Source organism: Gekko japonicus, unplaced genomic scaffold (assembly GCF_001447785.1).
Source record: "Gekko japonicus isolate JY-2015 unplaced genomic scaffold, Gekko_japonicus_V1.1 scaffold804, whole genome shotgun sequence".
Classification (NCBI taxonomy): Eukaryota; Metazoa; Chordata; class Lepidosauria; order Squamata; family Gekkonidae; genus Gekko; species Gekko japonicus.
In genome coordinates, this window is record NW_015159735.1 from 94344 (window position 1) to 114223 (window position 19880).

A 19880-nucleotide genomic window follows, 5' to 3' on the forward strand; every position below is an offset into this window, starting at 1 on the left:
CAGGGCAATGGCCCCTCCAGTCCAACACTCTGTCACACAGTGGCCAAAAACACCAGGTGCCATCAGGAGGTCCAGCAGTGGGGCCGGGAGACCAGAAGCCCTCCCACTGTTGCTCCCCCCCCCAAGCACCAAGAATACAGAGCACCGCTTGCCCCAGACTGAGAGTTCCTCTCTATACCTTGTGGCTAAGAGCCACTGATGGACCTCTGGGTCACACAGTGGCCGGAAATACCAGGGGCCATCAGGAGGTCCAGCCGTGGGGCCAGGACACTAGAAGCCCTCCCGCTGTTGACCCCCCCAAACTTTTGGTTGGCGCTCCCAGTTCCCCAGGCTGCCCTCCAGGGCTCTCTTCAGTGCCCCTCCAGCCTCCCAAACTGGCTCTCTCTCTCTCTCTCTCTCTCGTCTCCACTTCTCTGCTGAGTCACTTCCTGTACCTGTTCCTAAAAGTTGACGCTTCTCCATGCCCCAGCATGGGGTTGCCAACCTCCAAATGGTGCCTGGAGACCATCCAGAATCCCAGCTGCTCAACACACCACAGTGATCAGTTCTCTTGGAGAAAATGGTGGTTTTGGAGAGTGGACTCGATGGCATCATAGCCAACTGAGATCCCTCCCCAAACCCCACCCTCCCCAGGCTTCACCCCCAAATTTCCAGGAATTTTCCCATATGGAGTTAGCAATCCTATGACCGTAAGTTATTCCTCATCTAGTTCTCTAATACACTCAGTTCGGTATACATTGATAGACTTACCATTCTCTGTTGTGGGTTCAAGTCCAGAGGCAGCAGGAACTAATGGGTAGTGCAAGTGAGCTAGGAACAAAGACAGAAACCTTTGAAATCATCTATCCCCTTCCTTTAAGGACATTTCATTACAAAGAGATCAAGCTACGTGCTCCAGAGAACACCTGTGACCATTCCTGGAATGGTCTGGGAATGGCTGAAGCAAACCTAGTGTGAACCTGTTCATTGCCCAAATAGCTGGCAACTAATGGAAGCTTCATATATGCCATTGTGAGCTTTCTAAAGAAAGTGTGATAACAATTAATACAGAATTTTGCCTAGTTTTTAAAAAGCCATCTGCACTAATGTTGCTACTTGATGCAGTCATTATGCTCTCATTATTCTAAAGTCTGCATGGTGTTCAGAGTGGTGAGTTATGACGTACAATAGTGTTGCTGGTTTTTCATGTACTGTGGTGTCTCTTCCAATTTCATCTTTTTCACACAGAAGCAAATTCTAGGAATGCAGCCGTGTGCAACTGCTAACATTTTCCTGTAGCACCCCTATTCCCATGGGGGACTGCCTCACCCCCCCTGTCTCTTACATGCATACAAGTATTCTATGCTAAATTCTCTTCTCCACTACATTCATCCTGTATTCTGCAATACTGTATATTGCACTGCTTTAAAAATCAATAAACTAAGGGTGGGCATTCAAAAAATGTCATAATAATTTCAGATCCAGGGTACAGATGGGGTACTGCTTTCATTAGCCTAATTATGCAGAAGTGTTCTTAGTGTTTAGGGATTTTTTTCAGGTATTTCTTTCAGATCCCCAAAATGTGGGACCATTATTCTTGCCATCCCCATTTCCTCCAGGCAGCAGGAGTGGGGAAGGAGGGAGGGAGAGAGAGGAAGCTAGCCCTGGACTTACCATCTCGGCACTGTACCTATTGGAGGATTCTTCCTGCCCCTGGCATTGGAGGTGGCAGAGCCTGCCCCTCAGCTGGAAAATGGTGGGTGGGCGGAGTCCTGGATTCCCATAAGGCTCTGCAGTTGCTGTGGTTCTTTCCTCCTCCACCACTAGAAGGGGCTTTTTTATTTGGCAGTCGGATAGCAGTTGAATAATATTATATTGATATAACAGTATTGATTACACACACACACATAGCGATTTCTGTCTTAGGTTATTTTATATGCCAGATTTTTAAAAGATTCTCTTTCTATTGCATAAATAGGCATATCTCCCGAAGGAAGTGCAATAGCTGTTTCTCAGTCCAGCTTCCTTTCTTTCCCTCCCTACTCCTGTGCCTCCGGGAAACACTCCTGAAATTCCAGGAAACAAATTTTGATTACTCTCAGAATTTGGGGAGTATTGCATGTCCCCAAGCCATAATATAATTTCGACTTGGGTATATCTAACTGCCCACCCCTACAATAAACTGTTCCATTTTTAGATTAAAGAAAAAATGTTCTACACTATATCACCAACAGTACAAAATAAATTTCAGTTGTGGCAATGGGAGCAGCTGTAGGTTATGCACTGCCTGGTACCTTAGTGTTCATGCACACTGATTGGCATGCTGGAGACAAGGTGCATTCACTCCACATTCTATTCCATGTCCAGAGAATTCAGGAAGGGAGGTACAAGTCTAGCAATTCTCGCATTCCCAACAGGCAAAAGTAGGGACTGGGATTCGCCAGAGACAGGGAACAGAAAATAGGGATATACATCCTGGAGGTGGGGAGGGGACAAAGACTAGGAGTGAAAATAAGCCAGAAATCGCAGCCTATTCAATATTCTTGACAACAAGCAATTCGATCAGTTTTACATACTTCTTTTCACTTCCTGCTTCCTGTAATTCCCTTGTAAAAGCTTTAAAGAATTAAATTAATCCCTTCCTGGTTTTCCCTGTTTCATTTGGCAAAGAGTCTCTCTTGTGGAGCGCAAACTAGAAGATAGATGTGCGTATCCTCCTTTGATCAGGCACACAAAACCGGCTCCTGTCCAACAGCTGAAGTCAGAACTGACCTGGGAGCACGTCTCTCACATCTTTAAAGGAATAGCGCAAAAACGATGGAATGTTTGCATTGCATAACAAAATAGATGAGCTTCTCATAGTCTCCCCTTCCCCACATTATTCAACTGAGAGAGAAGAGAGTCTTGGTGCCAGATTGGTTATCAGCTGTACAGTAGTTGGGGCCCCCATCGCCTTATGATGATCACCATCTGCCCCCTAATCAACAAGTGATTAAATTGCCGAATTCAATGCCAAAGGGTGCAGTGATGGTTGCTAGCACAGAGGGCTTTAAAGGGATCCCCCATGGGGGATCAGCAGCTGCAAGCTTCAGGACAGGAGCTGGGGCAGCTTAATGCAGGGAGGGGAGGGGTTTCCAGTGCCCCCCCCCGCTCAGGTCCAAGGCTGTCCTTGACTGGCTTGAGGCAGAGACTTCCATTGGACCCTAGATGCTATCATGGCACCCTCAGTAGGGCCAGGGGTCTTGTTGTAGAAAAAGAGCTGCCGGAGCTCATTAGCATAACTCATTAGCATAACTTATTTGCATATGCCATGCTCCCTGACATCACCGGAAGTGACAGAAGGCCACACCCCCTGACATCGCCGGAAGTGTGTCAGAAGGCCCGGCTACTTACCCTCCTGCTTCATCCTCATTCCCAAACGGAATGAGGATCGAAGCAGAGGGCGGGGTAAAGAAGGGGGCGGGGCTTCACCACGTGACCGCCCCGCCCCCTAGAGGTTCTCTTCCGGAGCTCCGTACCTGAGAGCTCCCCCCCGACTAGAGCCCTGAGTAGGGCATTATCTCAGATGGGGCTGAACTACAGATGAAATACTTTGTGCCCAAGACCAACTGGGAACAAAACAGTTTGTTGGAAGTGGGACCTTCCAGTCAAGCCTGGAGTCAGTCTGGTCAGTCTCTTAAACGAAGGCTGTTAATATGAAGCCAAACCTACTATCGCTTCTCTGTTAAGCATGTATGAATTCATTTCATTTGTAATCCCATCCTTTCTCCAAGGTGTTCTGGGTGGCATACTTGCTACCTCTTTGCAACAACCTCTGTAAGGTAGGTTAGGCTGAGAGAGAAAGACTGGCCCACCAACAGCCAGTGGATTTCATACGAACTTGGGCTTCCTCAGCCTTAGTCCAGCACTAACTGCTGCAGCACCCTGGTTCTCTGCAGCCTGCCTCTAGCTCAGATTACCTGTGCTGGGACAGACAGGTTTAGGGATATAATGTACTGATTCAGCTCCCCCCCACACAATTCCCATAGCATCATAGAATCACAGAGTTAGAAGGGGCCATACAGGCCATCTGGTACAAGCCCCTGCTCAATACAGAATCAGCCTAGAGCATCCCTGACAAGTGTTTGTCCAGCCGCTGCTTAAAGACTGCCAGTGATTATTAGAAAAATTAAAGTCACAAGGGTAAATGATATAGCTCCCACTGAAGAATGTTGCACAAAATGCTACAACGTAGAGTTGGCCATCACTACCTCCCTAACCCAAATACTAGAATTCAGAGCACTGAATGTAGTTGATGGGCAATAAATTCAGAATGGAGTAGGGTTGTCAGCTCTGGGTTGGGAAATACCTGGAGATTTTGGGGGGTGGAGCATGGGGAGGGGGGGTTGGGGAGGGGCGACTTCAATGTGCTATAATGCAGATGCCGAGAGAATACAAGATTAATTCTGATTAGGAGACGTAGAGCATGGGCTCCAAGTATAAAGTGACCTGATGAAGCATTGAGGGAAACGTTTACCTGGGAAATCTATAGTTGCATGACAATTATTGGAAGCAGCAGCAGCACTGCATGCCGTACAATAAAGAAACAAAAAGAAGAAAAAGCAAATTTGTGGACTGTAATTGGACTTGAATCAATTTTTTCACAGTGAACATTGGTGGGGTATCACTTGGAGGTTGGCAACCCTAAAAATGGGCAAAAGAAAATCGTGGTTTGCTTAACAAGTGATTAAATTGTCAAATTCAATGCCAGAGAATGCAGTAATGGTTGCTAGCGCAGAGGGCTTTAAAAGAAGATTAGACAGATTCATGGAAAGCAGGTCCATTAGTGGCTACTAACCATGTGGACTAAAGGGAACCTCCGTATTCAGAGGCAGACAGCCTCCAACTTCAAGAGTGTAACAGTGCCTAGGATTGCATTGGATAGCCAGGTAAGGCCTTCGCCCTCAAGTTGTTTGGCCCTCCAAGGCCACTGTGTAAAACAAGATGTTGACCTAGATGGAACACCAACCTGATCCTGCAGGGCTCTTCTTATGGATTCTCATACGTATGCCTGCTTGGGGAGGATGTCTATGCAGGTCTACTCAGAAACCAGTCCCATGTTATTCAGTGGGGCTTACTTCTAGAAAAGTGTCCTTAGGTCTGCAGCCTGGGGCTCCTTCAAGGGAGGGCAGGATAAAGATGTGATAGAAGCATAATAGGTATTTTCATTCAGAATAACAGAGTCCAGACACAGATGAGTTTGGTCTTCAGGGTCTCGGTACTTGAAGAAAATTATTTTGAACCTTGACAGTAGAACAATCAATAGAACTAAGGTGCAGATAAATATTAAACACTGTATCTACTCCCGCTCTGGCTCAGCACAATTGAATGTCTGAAATTGCCTCAAAAAGGGCTATTCTTGACCAAAAGAACATAGCGTTCAGGACATAAATTAAACAGAGAACCCTTTTCTCCTCAGAGATACTGTTTCCTAGCAATGCTGAAGCACTAAACGAACAACAATAGAGGCCCTATCTGTCTGTATGGGCACACTGGTCTCGTAGGGTTGCCAACAAACCTGCAGAAAAAAAATGTTCTGCCTCTTAAACAGAGGCCTGATGTGTGGAAATGGGCAGCTGAAGCTTTTCATAGCATGGAGGTCAAATAACATCACCTGGAAAATAACATCCTATTAAGCTTCTATTAAAGGGACAGTGTGTTTCTTTTTTCTCCAGGACAGGCAGCAACACTAACTGGCCCTCAGATTTTGAGGGGACAAATGTGGGCAGTGTGATTAGTGTACCAGGCTAGGACCAGACAGGCCTGTGCTCAAACTCCCGTCCATCTGGGATGGTCACTGTGCAACTTGGGCCAGTCACAATCATTTATCTCTGTCTATCAGGGATGCTGTGAGAATAAAATGGCAGACAGCGTGTATGCTACTAGGGTCCTTCTAGCTGTCCTTTAGTATCAGTTCAGCTCCAGGTTGGGAAGTGCCTGGAGATTTTGGGGGTTGACCCTGAGAAGGGTGGGGTGAGGGGAGGGGAGGGACTTTAGTGGGGTACAATGCCATAGAGTCCACTTTCCAAAGCGGCCATTTTCTCCACGTGAACTGATCTCTCTCACCTAGCAATTACTTGTAATAGTGTGAGATCTCCCGCCGCCACCTGTAGTTTGGCAACCCTAGTTTATCAACCCGAGTTCATCAGCAGCACTTTTCAGGTAATGTTACTTAGCTCCATGCGATGAAAAGTTCTATTACCTGCAGGTTTCTGCATGCTAAACCTCTTATTAAAACAAGATAACATTTCTCTCCTGTCCAGTTGGCAACTTTGTATGCCACCCTCAGTTCCTTGGAGGAGTGCCTCAGCCTAACCTCTCTCGCAGGCTTGCTTGCTGTAAGGATAAAATGGAGGACAGGAGAACCATTTATGCTGCTTGCAGCTTCTTCTTAGTTTCACTTGACCCTGGAACTGAAGCGCTATTATGCTTATTTATCTGAAGTATTTACATTCTGCCTTTCTTCCTGACAGCTGGCCTTGAAAACAGTTCATGACAAGAGAGAACTGAGGTAGAATAAATTAGTTTTTTTAAAAAACAACAACAACAACAAAGCACTGACAAAAGCTGAAGGTGCAACCAGGCAACTTGAGCCAGATGGCACCTGATGTTTTTGTCGCTATGAGAGACTTGTGTAGTGGTGTAGTGGTTAAAAGCGGTGGACTCTAATCTGGAGAATGGGGTCTGATTCCCCATTCCTCCACATGAAGCCTGCTGGGTGGTGACCTTGGGCCAGTCACAGTTCTCTCAGGACTCTCTCAGCCCCACCTACCTCACAAGGAAAGGAAGGGAAGAAGAGAAGAGAGAAGAGATTAGATTTATACCCCGCCCTTCACTACCCAAAGGTGTCTCAGAGCGGCTTACAAACTCCTTTCCCTTCCCCTCCCCATAACAGACACCCTGTGAGGTAGGTGAGGCTGAGAGAGCTCTTGACAGAAACTGCTCTTTTTCAAGAACAGCTCTTATAAGAACTACTGCTTGCCCAAGGTCATCCAGCCAGGTGCAATTGGAGGAGTGGGGAATCAAACCCGGTTCTCCCAGATTAGAGTCCGTGCACTCAACCACTACACCAAACTGGCTCCTGGGAAGGAGATTGTAAGCTGCTTTGAGACTCCTCCGGGTAGAAGAGGAAAGCCAGATATAAAAACCTCCCCTTCTTCTTCTCCTACTTCTCCAAAATAGCAACTGGACTGCCAGGCTCCCATCCCCACCCCCATGGAGAAACTCAAGTCCCCAATTAAGAATCACTAATCTAGCTGACCTGGATAGCTCATGCTAGTTCACTCTTGTCAGGTCTGAGCTGCTAAGCAGAGTGGGCCCTGGCTAGTATTTGGATAGGAGACTGCCAAGGAATACCAGTGGCATGATGTGGAGGTAGGCAGTTGCAAGCCAGTTTGGAATATCTCGTGCCTTGAAAACCCCACAGGGTCACCATAAGTCAGCTGTGATTTGGCAGCAAAAAAAATAAAAATCCAGCTAATCCTTTTGGGTTCTGTGTAGAAGAATGGGAAGGCCGGCAGTCACTGAGCTACTGTGTAACTAAAGAAAAAGCCCTCTTTCCCAGCCTTGGCTCCTATAACAACAAATTAAATGGAATCAACATAGATTAGCTCTGCCGACAAGGTGGTTTTTAAAGCACTTGGCTATTATGTAGCCTAAATAGCCTCATACAGCTAAATTTTACTTGAGATTAATACAGCAATACAGTGAATTATTGCTTGCCAGGCAGACATCTGCCGCAACTAGGGTTGCCAAGTGATTTTTGAGCCGCAGCAGGGCGCTCCCGGCTAGAGTGCGCCCGCGTGCCGCGTGCACGTCACCCCAGAAGTGACGTGACAATGCCGGGCACGCTGGGGGTGGGGCCACGACCATCCGAGGGAAAACCATAGAGTTTTCCCTTGGATGACCATGGCCCCACCCCCAGCGTGCCCGGCGTGGTCGCATCACTTCCGGGTGACGTGCACGTTGGGGTGGGGTTCCCCCCCGGGGCCCCATCCGCCGGCGGTGGGGAACGGGCCTCTGGGGCGGGGGTTTCCCCGCCCCCCGGGGGGACTTGACAAGCCTAGCCGCAACTTTTGGTTGACTTATTTTTTTTCTAGATATGAAAGATCTACACAGTATACCTCCCCTAAAGCTCATCTTAAACTCCACATCAGCAAAGGTTTTTTTGTTTTGTTTTTTTGTTCCCATGTTGCTTGAATTCCTTCTTTACTGGCTGCCAGGTAATATATTACCCTGACCCAACCCCATTAGTTCTTTATATCCAGCTTTATTCTGATGCTTCTTTGGACTTTTTTAGCACCTCCTGCTGGGGCCATTCCATCCTGGCAGGAGAAAGCAATTCCTTAAAACAGGAGTGATGAGGCATTTAGTGCCAAATGTTCAGAGGCAAACATTTCTAGCACGGGAATTGGGCTTTCAGAGGTGTGAGGCGAAGCGTCATTCTTACCTCCTCTCAAGGGTTAATGTAGAAGTAACAGGACTGGCCTCTTCTTCCAGGTGTATCAGCTCAAGATCAGGAGAAAAAGCTTTTCACAAGAACTTGTTGGGTGGGGGTGATTGTGTAAGATTCTGGAGAATTCTCCTGAAAGCATATCGGGATTGGATGTTACCGTTACCTGACTTGAGGGGTCAAAATTATAATTGTAATATCCCCCAGAGGACAGGGGTTCCACTCTGAAACTTCATGAGTACAAGCTTGGCTCTGTGCTTGGCAAATTGCTGAAATCGTAGTCTGTGCTACTTTGAGGCCAGCTGCTTTTGCACCACCTGACAAGCCTTTTGGAAGTGCTAGGTAGTTGAAAGGAAGCTTTGTTGCTTTGTGGTCTGTATGTATCTTGATAATCTGTAGTAATCTGTGTATTCTTCCAATAAATTACATAAATATTTTTTATAATAACATCAGTCTGGTTACGTGTGTGCTCCCACCCTGGGAACACACAGGGTCAGCCTGTGCAGCTCCTTTGACAAAAGGGTATGAAATGTTCTTGACAATTGTTTCCCATGGTTAGCTTCTTCTTTTTTTATTTAACCCTGTTTGGCTGGTGCTTTTAAAGAGATCCTCTTCCTCCTAACAACTGTGATGTTGTGATGTAGCTGATCAAATGTGGCTATGTGATGGTGTTATTTTTTATAGGATAAAAAAGACCCAAGGAGGGGGAGAGAATAACAGCAGAGCAACAACCAAATCAGGGCTGTGAAGAGCAGGGTTGCCAACTCTGGCTTGGGAAATTCCTCGTGATTCAGGGGCAAGGGTAGAAGGAGGAATTGGGTGGGATTTTATGTAGAACTTAAAGTGTACCATAGAGCTTGCCCTCTGAAGCTGCCATTTTCTCCAGGGAAACTAACCTTTGTAGTTTGGAGATTACATGCAATTTCTGGAGAACTCCAGGATCTACCTGGCGGTTGGCATCCCGGCCTAAAGAGACTTGTTCTGGTTAAATCTAACTGCAATGGTTATAATTCTGTATGCCTCTTTAGTAAGGTTGCCAGTCTCCAGGTGGTGGCTGGAGATCTCTCGGAATTTCAACTAGTCTCCAGAATACAGAGATTAGTTCCACTGGAGAAAATGGATGCTTTGGAAGGTAGTCTCTATATGGCATTATACCCCACTGAGATCCCTCCCCTCCCCAAATGCTGCTTTCCCCAGGCTCTACTCCTAAAGTCTCCAAGAATTTCCCAACCAAGAGCTGGCAATCCTACTCTTTAGGCGTGGAGGAAGTCTTTCTTGCATACACAGAAGCTTTGAGCTCAGATGCAGCTAAATGTAGTCCTGATTCGTTTATTCCATTAGTATTTATGCAACAACTGTAACTTTTGCCATATTGGTGCCTTTTTTGTAAAATTAAGATTAATCATGCAGTACCAAGGGAAACAAATTAGTACAAATGCCAACCCTATACTTTATAATAATACCCACCGTCTCTGTCTGTTTCAGTGCTCCAGGAGAGATATTATCAAAAGGCTGAGAGGGAGGGAAAGGTAGCACACAGTATGTGTGGGAATCCTGCTGTCATGGAAGCCTTTCCTCCTAGGTCCATAGAGAAGTATCACTACTTGTTTTAGCTTTAGGGAGCCACCAGTTCCTTTGTGACATCAGCAGCCATTATACCATACTATTTGTATGTCTAAACAACCCACATAGAAGAAGAGATTGGATTTATCCCCCGCCCTTCACTACCCAAAGGAGCCTCAGAGTGGCTTACAATCCCTTTCCTTTCCCCTCCCCACAACAGACACCCTGTGAGGTAGGTGGGGCTGAGAGAGCGCTGAGAGAACTACCCTTGAGAGAACAGCTCTGAAAGAACTTGTAACCGACCCAAGGTCACACCAGCAGCTGCATGTGGAGAAGTGGGGAATCAAGCCCAGTTCTCCCAGATTAGACTCCTTGCTCCTAACCAGTACACCAAACTGGCTCACACTGATGATCAAAAACTGCCATGCACAACAGGTTGGTAAGAAAAGAACAAAAATCAATTTGGGCATAAGAGCAATAACCAGTACAGGTGCATCGTATATGGCCCAATCTGCATCTAGCATTTGCTCCGCTGTTTTACCAAACCCACACTGGAACAGAAAAAGATGTGGCTCAAAACCACATTCAAATACCCCAGGGCCAATGCCGTACTGACTGCAAAGTCACCCCCGAATGGCCATAAAACAGCCATAAATCTATGCAGCCGGCTACCATAAAACCCGAGAGATCAAACGAAGTGAAAGTGGCATGCAGTCTGGACACTACCATAAAATCCGACAATCAATCAAAGTGAAAGTGGCATGCAATGTAGAGGGGAATTTCTGTTCTAGTGTGGTTTTGGTAAAACAGTGGAGCAAATGCTAGATGTAGATTGTACCATATTTGTAGTCTTGACCATATGTAGTCTTGACCATATTTGCTATTTAAGGAACAACGACAACTGAGAGCGATCTAGGATTACCAACTCTATCCTGGGAAATTCCTGGTGATCTAGGGGCAGTGCCTGTGGAGGGGAAAATCTAGGAAGAGATTTCACCTAGAATCAATGGTACTGCACCATAGAGTCCGCCCTCTGAAAGCAGCTATTTTCTCCAGGGAACTGTTCCCTGTTTCTCTGTATTCTGGAGATCAGTTGTAATTCCAGGAGAATTCCAGGCCCCACCTGGAGGCCGGCAACCCTAGTTATGACTGACTTCTGAAGATGCAGCAGAAAATTTCAGAAAGTGGCCATCCCTTAAAAGCCAGTCTTTCTTTAACTTTCTTTAACTGAAAGGGCATTAGTGTTTTTACTCTGAATTGCACCCCATCCCCTACCCCTCATCATCACTACATCGCCAACTGCTTTAGAGACTCCTCCAGCTTTCAAGAATTTGCTTGTGATTCAGAGCAGCGGGGTGGCTGCTGTTTGGAAAACAAGCACTGGAGGCTGTGGCATGCACCCCGGCCAGGCCACGCGCTTGGCAGACTCCTGTCCAATATAAATATCCAGTCACAGTATCCAGATCATGCACTCCAAGAAGGGGTCCAAGAGCACCAAAGTAATTAAAAGTCTGCAAATAGACAATTTCTACTTCACACTTTGTGTGTTGAGGAAATAAAATGCAGAACAATTATTAAATAAGAAACTCAAATATTGCAGAAGATAATTGTGGTGTTAGACAACCTCACTGATGGCCCTTTAGTATCATGAGAGCCCTGACCTGAACAGTCCAGGCTAGGGTTGCCAAGTGACTTACTGTTAAAAGCGGGGGAGAGTTTGTCCCTGGCTGGGACATTTGCGCACGCGCAAAGCATGTGGCACACTGCAATGACATCACCTGGAAGTGACATCATCATGTTGGGTTCGTCGCCGGCTGACGCTCTAGCAATCAGCCTGGAAACTCATATCGAGTTTTCAGGCTGATTGCTAAAGCGTCAGCCGGCGACGTGCCCAACGTGATGACATTACCTCCGGGTGACGTCATTGCTCTGGGCACGTCGGCCCGAACCAGGCACGTTGGGGGTGGGGTTTCCCCACCGGCCTTTTCCAGACCAGCAGATTGGAGACCCTTTGATTGGGGAAACCTTCACCCTCCCGGGGGACCTGGCAGTCCTAGTCCAGGCTACGACAATCTTGTCAGATCTCAGAAGCTAAGCAGGGTCAGCCCTGGTCAGTATTTGGATGGGAGGACCACCAAGGAATACCAGGGTCGTTATGCAGAGGCAGGCAATGGCAAACTACCGCTGAACGTCTCTTGCCTTGCAAACAGGGTCGCCATCAGTCAGCTGTGACTTGATGGCAAAAAAAAAAAAGTATCATGAGAACCGAGTGATTTGGGACCACTTGAAAATGTGGGAGGCAATCAGGCAAATAAGGTGACTTGGACAGGGATGTCTTTTCAAGGAACACTCACTCCTTATTACCCCTGTGCCTCCCTCCTAGGATTGGGAAATTCCTGGATACTTGGGGGTGGAGCCTGGGTTGGCTGCAATTTTGGGGGGGGTAATAATGTAGTCAATTCCATCCTCCAAAGAAGCCATTTTCTCTGGGAGAACTAATCTCTATCATCTGGAGATCAGCTGTAATTCCTGGAGATCTCCAGGCCCCACCTGGAGGATAGCAACCTTCCCCCTCTCCTTGTTTAGATTTAGTCAGACTTTTTAAAGCTGCAGTCCGAAGAACACTTTGCTAAAAGTAAGACCCAATGAGTATGAGACTTACTTCTGAATAGGCCTACTCAGAATTGCTCCCTAAGGCACAGGTGTGTCCTTTGCTTATAGTGGTTGGTATCCTGCCTTTGAATGGAGGAAGTTCATCCAGCCTAACGACCCTTCCTCCAAACACAAGTTTGGGGAAGGATGCCTAGGTTGGGGGAGGTTTCAAGGTTTTCTGAATTTATTTATTTATTTATTTATTCAAATTTGTACCCCGCCCTCCCCGCCTAAGCAGGCTCAGGGTGGCTTACACAATAAACATAATAACAATCAAATATCATAAAATTTTTAAAACAATTCATTAAAACCACAATATAACAATATAGAGTGCTAGCAATATAGTGGAAGGATGTAGGCCATTCTCTTTATGAATAATAATGGAGATGTAGCCAGAGGTCATTTCGGGGGGGATCGCGGGGGAACGCAGTTCCCCCGGGTGAGGGGCAGGGGGCGGGGCACATGATGAAGCCCCTCCCCCTGCTTCCAGCCACCCCGCTTCCGGCCCTCATTCAGCCAGGAGGAGGCAGGAGAAGAGGGAGGGTAAGTTGCTTCCTCCCTGCCTCTCCCCAACCCTGCCTGCCTGGAGCCAAGGAGGGCCTTGGCGGGGCTTCCTCGCACTCCCGCCGGCCTTGCAGGTCCACCGCCGGGCCCCTGATGTCAGGGGGTGTGGCATATGCTAATGAGTTATGCTAATGAGTTCCCCTAGCTCTTTTTCTACGAAACGACCCCTGGATGTAGCTGTGTCCTTATGTTGCAGCACAAATATATAGGAATCTGGTAGCAGCCGTTTTTCTGGACTGGAGCCCAGTTCATTAGATGCATGTGACCAAGCAGGCTGTAATCTCTGAAAGTTAGAATAAAAACTTATTTGAATTTAAGATTCTTCAGGACTCTTGTTTATAAATGTCTGCAAAAATCTATGTGTGCCTGGAAGTTTGCAAGCTTGCTGGTTCAGTTCCAATATACGCATTCTGATTTTGCTTCTCCCTTGTGAGAAATAAATCTATGAATTTTAATTTTTGCACCGTTCGAGGGGTTTTTTCATGCCAAGTTTTTCCTATAAATATATACATATATACATTTTGCAAAGCTTGGGATTTTAAAGGGCATATAGACAGCTGCATATAAAAGTGGTATAACAGGAACAAACAGAAGTACCAACTCTGATAGCGACAAATATGAAACAAACTGAAACAGGTGAGTGACAGTGACAACATATTTAAAAATTGCTATATTAGCTGATCAATAGTGTCCAACCGATAGAGGTATAATAATGAATGAAAACACTATTGCCCTGATTCCGTGGCTCTGATGTCCTTGTTAAGTAGAGTAGCCACAGAATTTTATTCAAAGGTTTCTGCTTGTGGAAAAAACCCAGTTCCTAGTCAAATTCCTTGAGAGGAGGAGGAGAAGAAGATGAGTTGAATTTATACCCCGCCCTTCACTAATAGTCTCAGAGTGGCTTACAATCTCCTTCCCTTCCTCTGCCCATAACAACCACCCTGTGAGGTAGGTGGGGCTGAGAGCTCTGAGAGAACTGCTCTTGAGAGAACAGCTCTGAGAGAACTGTGGCTTACCCAAGGTCACCCAGCAGCTGCATGTGAAGGAATGGGGAATCAAACCCAGTTCTCCAGCTTAGAGTCTGCCACAACACCAACCTGGCTCTCAGTGGAAAAATCCTCTACATTCCAAAGCTCTCATTGTTAAATTTCTCCAAATGTTAAATTTCTAGCAAATAAGGAGGTTCCTACTCAGGAGCCACACCCAAGCTGTCTTGAAAGAAGCAAAAAATTGTAGTCAAATCAGTGGCATTTCTTTGGGAGTCTGTGTTCTGGAGTTAAGCCTCCTCTACACTTCCAGTGGAATGAGGTGTTCAAAATGGACCGCACCACCTCAGACTGCAGGCAAGGGGCTCCTTTTTCAAAGTTTCCCTAGTTCAAAGATTCTAAGTAAAACAAGTAGCACAGTGAGCAAAAGGGCAGGATACAGTCTTTCTTCATTTTTCTCCAGACCTGCTGCCAACCTGATTTGCTGTCTCAAAGACCTGCTTGGCCTGCTTGGAACTGACTGGTATTTGTCACTTCTCCTTCAGCACTGTTTCCTGCAGCAGTCAATCTATTTAGTCCTTACTGAACAGTGTATAAAGGATCTCAGGCTGCGGTCACACACACTCGATAATCCACTTTCAGTCCATTTTCAGTGCACTTTCCAACTGGATTTTACTGTTGTGTGAACTGGCAAAATCCAGTTGGAAAGTGCCTTGAAAGTGGGTTATTTAGTGTGTGTGACTGCAGCCTCAGAGTATATATCTGAGTTTGTTTCTTTTCCTCATCTCTTCCTGACTCCTTTTTTTTTGTGCTATTTGTATTGTATTGAGTACTGCTGTTTTAAATTACAAACCACCATGCAAGCAATGATAGAAAGCTGTCATATGAATGTAACAAATAACTATAATAAAAATATTGACTCAAAAATATATGTGCCTTCTCTATCGTGGCCTCTGCCTTATGGAATGGCCTGCCTGGTGAGGTCAGGAAAGCTCCCACTCTCCTGGCTTTCCACAAACTATGCAAAACTGAATTGTTCAAGAGGGCTTTTCCATGCCGGCAACAGAGTTTTACAAGTGGGAACTCGCAACAATATGTATTATTAATGTCTTTTTTAATAGTATAGTTGGTTACCGTTTAAATTGCTTTCTTTCAGTAACCAATTTGTTAGTGTTTTGGATTTTCTCATTTTGGCAGGGTGTCCTCTTTTGTGCGGGACCTTTGGCATTGTATTGTTCTGTACGGCACTGATAAGGGAGTGTTGTTTCTGACAAAAAAGGCAGAGATTCTTTCCATTGTTCTGAGTGGTGCTCTCTTAAGGGAGGAGGCAGCTCTGGGGCAGCCTTCTGTGAAGGGAAGGGAGTGACCATTGGAGTCCACTTTTCCCTTTTTCCCTTTGTTTCCCCGTTTTTCTTTATTGAACACTGGAAAGAGAACCACCTAGCCTTGCTCAGTTCCCTTCTGCATAGTAGGGTTGCCAAGTCCATCTACTACCCCCAGCGGGGGACTTTGGGGGCGTTCCTGGAGGGATGGGGCATCCCCGACGTGATGACGTCATGTTGGGGAAGTCTGCTGCCCCCCACCCACCCGCCCATGCGAGAGAGATGGGTGGCTGTGGGTGTTGGGGGTGGGGGTGGGGCTTTCCCCACCGGCCATCTGGCCGGCAGTGGGTAGAACCCCCCCAAAACGGGGGACCTCTGGCAAACCGGGGGGGGGGGTTGGCAACCCTACTGCATAGTCAGCTAGCCAACTGAAGTTGGGTTTAAAGAGAAGTTTGCCTGGGAACTACAATAACTTTGTTTATGTAAGGTGAGATTTCAAAGATTGCCTTACTGGTTACTGCAGGTCTTGAGGGGCTACAGGTGTCCTGTACCACTCTCCTTCTGAGCGCCCTTGCCAAAAGCAGCGGTTTAAATGGCCATTGGTTTATCAATGGATCAGCCTGAGGCAACTTTTCTTGATTAGTCTATCGCCTTGCCTTGGAGAATTCTGTGGTTGCAGGGCTCCAGTCTTCTTCAGCCTGAGAAGATTCACCCACAGGACCACAGCGGTCTTTGGCAGTTTACTTGCCTGTCAGGGTTGCTAAGGAACATTTTAAAAGGTGGTGTGTACAAACTGATACTGGTTGGAGGAAATCCCACCTCCTCTTCACCTGCCCCCTACCTCTCAGTCACTGTGCCCACCCATCCATTAATGACACCTCAGCTGTCCTTTTATAACTTCCCTCTGGCTTCTAGTCAGTCAGAGGAGAAAAGCATTGGGAAGAAGCAGTGCCCAAGCTGGTGGGGGGGGGGAGAAGTACTTAGAAGCCAGAGATAATGGTTTTAGAGGACAGTGGAGCCTGCAGCTACAGAGACTGGGGTTGTTTCATAGAAAAAGAGCTAGGGGAACTCATTAGCATATGCCACACACCCTGACATCACCGGAAGTGTGTCATAAGGCCACACACCCTGCCCCCAACGGTTTCGGCCGCCACCGTGGGCCTTGCAGCTCCACTGCCGAGCCCCATGAGGGGCCCGGCGGTGGACCTGCAAGGCCGGCGGGAGTGCAAGGAAGCCCCGCGAAGGCCCTCCCTGGCCCCATGCAGGCAGGGGTGGGGAGAGGCGGGGAGGAAGCAACTTACCCTCCCTCTTCTCCTGCCTCCTCCTGGCTGAATGAGGGCCGGAAGCAGGGCGGCCGGAAGCAGGGGGCGGGGCTTTGTCATGTGCCCCACCCCCGTACCTCACCCGGGGGAACTGCGATTCCCGCGATCCCCCCCCGAAATGACCTCTGGGTGAGAATGAACCTTCTCTCCTGCTTGCAAGGCTTGGCAGTTGCAGGCTTATATGTCCTTTTAAAACTCTCCCCTAGTATTTAACCACTCACACTGCAAGAAAAATAGCATTGGAGATGGGTGAGTGGCAGCAAGGAATCCTCCCCAATCCTACCTCCAGTTCTGCTGTTGCTTCCTCCCCTCTTTCCCCACCTATTATCTCTCTCTGTCTGTGTCTCTCTCACTCTCAGTCAGTCAGTTTTTCTCGAGCTGGTGGAGGGGGAGAAGCAGTTAGAAGCCCCCCCCGAAAAAGTTTTAAGAGGACAGTGGAGCCCACAGCAAAAGAGGTAAGTGTGAGAAGCTCAGATGTCCTTTTAAAACATCCCCCTGCTGTTTAGGCATTCATACTGCAGAAGGAACCTTCCCCAATCCGACCTCCAGTTCTGCTTTTGCTTCCTCCCCTCTTCCCCCACTCATTGTCTCTCTCTCTCTGGCTATCAGCCAGTCTATCTCTCACTGTCAATGCGGTGGGGCCTGGAGTATATCCATATGGCGGCTATTTCAAAAGGGGTGTGGGGGGGGAATTCAACCCTGATATATATACTTTTTTTTTTACTTCTTGGATTTTTCTTTAGACCCACAGAGTCTCCTGAGTCTGTAGAAAAACCTGTAGGTGGAGAGTGTGCCCTTTGCGGAAATAAGTATCCACAGACAGAGGGGACTGTTGAGAATTAAATATGTACATCGTACAAAATCATTCACAAAATTACTTGGATAAATTATTAGGAACTGTGGTCGATACTACTGTGTATGGCTTGCTGAAAGCAGGATCCTACTATGTAATTTTTGTATCCTTTAATGTATCATGTTGATACTTATGCTTTGCTTCAGTTCTTTTTTTTTTTAGACTTCTGATTGGTTCTACAACCCTAATCCTATTGCATTGTTTGTTGAATGTCCGATCTTGTCGATTGTATTGACTCACTCTGTGTAATCTGCCTTGAGTCCCAGTGAGAAAGATGGACTTAAATAATGTAAAACAAACAAATAAAATATGTTCCTGCACTGGAATTATTATCACAAGGAGAAGCCTTCCTGACTGTCCCTTCAGTCAAAGAAGTTCATTTGGTGGGAGCGGTGGCGCAGGCGGTTAAACCGCCTGCTGGTAACATCTGCGAACAGCCATTACAGCTGTTCGAATCCACCGCGGCCAGAGTGAGCACCTGGCCCTAGTCCCAGCTCCCGCCCACCCAGCAGTTCGAAAGCACAATTAATATCAAGATGCGAGTAGATAAATTGGGTACCTGCCTTAGATGGCAGGGGGCACCCTTCCCCTTCCGGGGGGCTGGAGGAGCACTGGAAGCGAGACGAGGCGGAGAACAATGGCATCGGCGGAAAGCATGGCGACTGGGCGAAAACATTGTAGCAGTCCAGACGTCGGCGGCGATGGGTGGAGCCAGGTGACGCAAGGAGTGCGTGAGGCGCAGGCATGGGCGGAGCTGTGATGGACTGAGCCGAAGCCGTGCCGATGCGCACCGGGCGCAGGATGGAGCCGCCAACCGTAGCCAACGCCAAAGACAAGCAAAGAGGAGAAGGAGGAAAAAGCTAGAGGGAGCTGAGCCAGCAATGGGCCAAGATGCCGAACTAAGATCAAGAAGAACAACAGCGCCATCTACAGGGTGCTGGTAGGGCAGTCCCCACCCCAATTCAGATGTGGCCATAGGGATAACAGAGTAACTGTAAGCCGTTCAGAGACCCCCTAGGGGGTTCGAGCGGGGTAGAAGCCGAAAGTAATAAATAAATAAATACATGAGAGAGGGCCTTTTCAGTGGCAGCCCCACTATTAAGGAACAACCTCCCCAGGGAAGTGTGCCTGCCCCATTTCCGGTCTAGGTGAATATTTCTGTTGAATTTGTTTCTTGTATAATGAAATTTGATTTATACCTTGTGGCAACTCTGACTTTTCAGTGTAGTAAATACAAAATCTTTCCACACTAATTTCTAGAAATTTTTAACCATGAAACATAGATGCAGTGAAGCTATTTCCACAGAAACAGGAATTGTGTCAAAATGCATTGTCTTCACTTTTTAAAAAAATCAAAAGCATACCTGTCACCAGGCTAAAACTAATGAATATTGCTGTGATTTTGTCAAAATAGCTGATAAGAACCAATTCAGTATTGTTGAATTCCATATGCATGTTATGAAAACCACGTATTTCTTTCAAACCAATTATACTTTGTTTGAAATATTATTTTGATTGGGTGTTATCTACAGTATTCACCTTTGGATCAACTAGCAATGCAATTCTTAACAGAGCTATGACCTTCTCTGTCCACTGAACTTAATGAATTTAGGAGTATGTAACTTTATCTAGGATTCAAAATGTCAGGATATCACCCAGGTACCAAAGGAGGTTATCAAAAGAATTATGAAGAACAGATTTTTTATTTAGAATCATAGAATCACAGAGTTGGAAGGGGCCATACAAGCCATCTAGTCCAACACCCTGCTCAATGTAGGATCAACCATAGAGCATCCCTCACAAGTGTTTGTCCAGCCACTGCTTAAAGACCACCACTTCCATAGGCAACTGATTCCACTGTTGCACAACTCTTACTATAAAGAAGTTTGTCCTAATAACCAGCCGATGATTGCGAGTCCTATCCTCTGCTGCCAACAGGAACAGCGCCCTGCCCTTGTCTAAGTGACAGCCTTTGAAATAGTTCAAGAGGGCAATCATGTCCCTTCTCAACCTCCTCTTCTCTAGACTGAACATTCCCAAATCCCTCAGCCTTTCCTCATAGGTCTTGGTCGCCTAATCATCCTCATCACTCTCCTCTGCGCCCACTCCATTCTGTCCACATCCTTCGTACCCTTTTGTTATTGGCAA

The 19880-nt window shown here is 46.8% G+C and overlaps 1 protein-coding gene across 1 annotated transcript in view; it reads left to right on the forward strand.

Moving 5' to 3' along the window:
* SLC13A4 (solute carrier family 13 (sodium/sulfate symporter), member 4) overlaps positions 1–19880 on the forward strand; it is an 81289-nt gene that overhangs the window by 15286 nt on the left and 46123 nt on the right. The window lies entirely within an intron of this gene.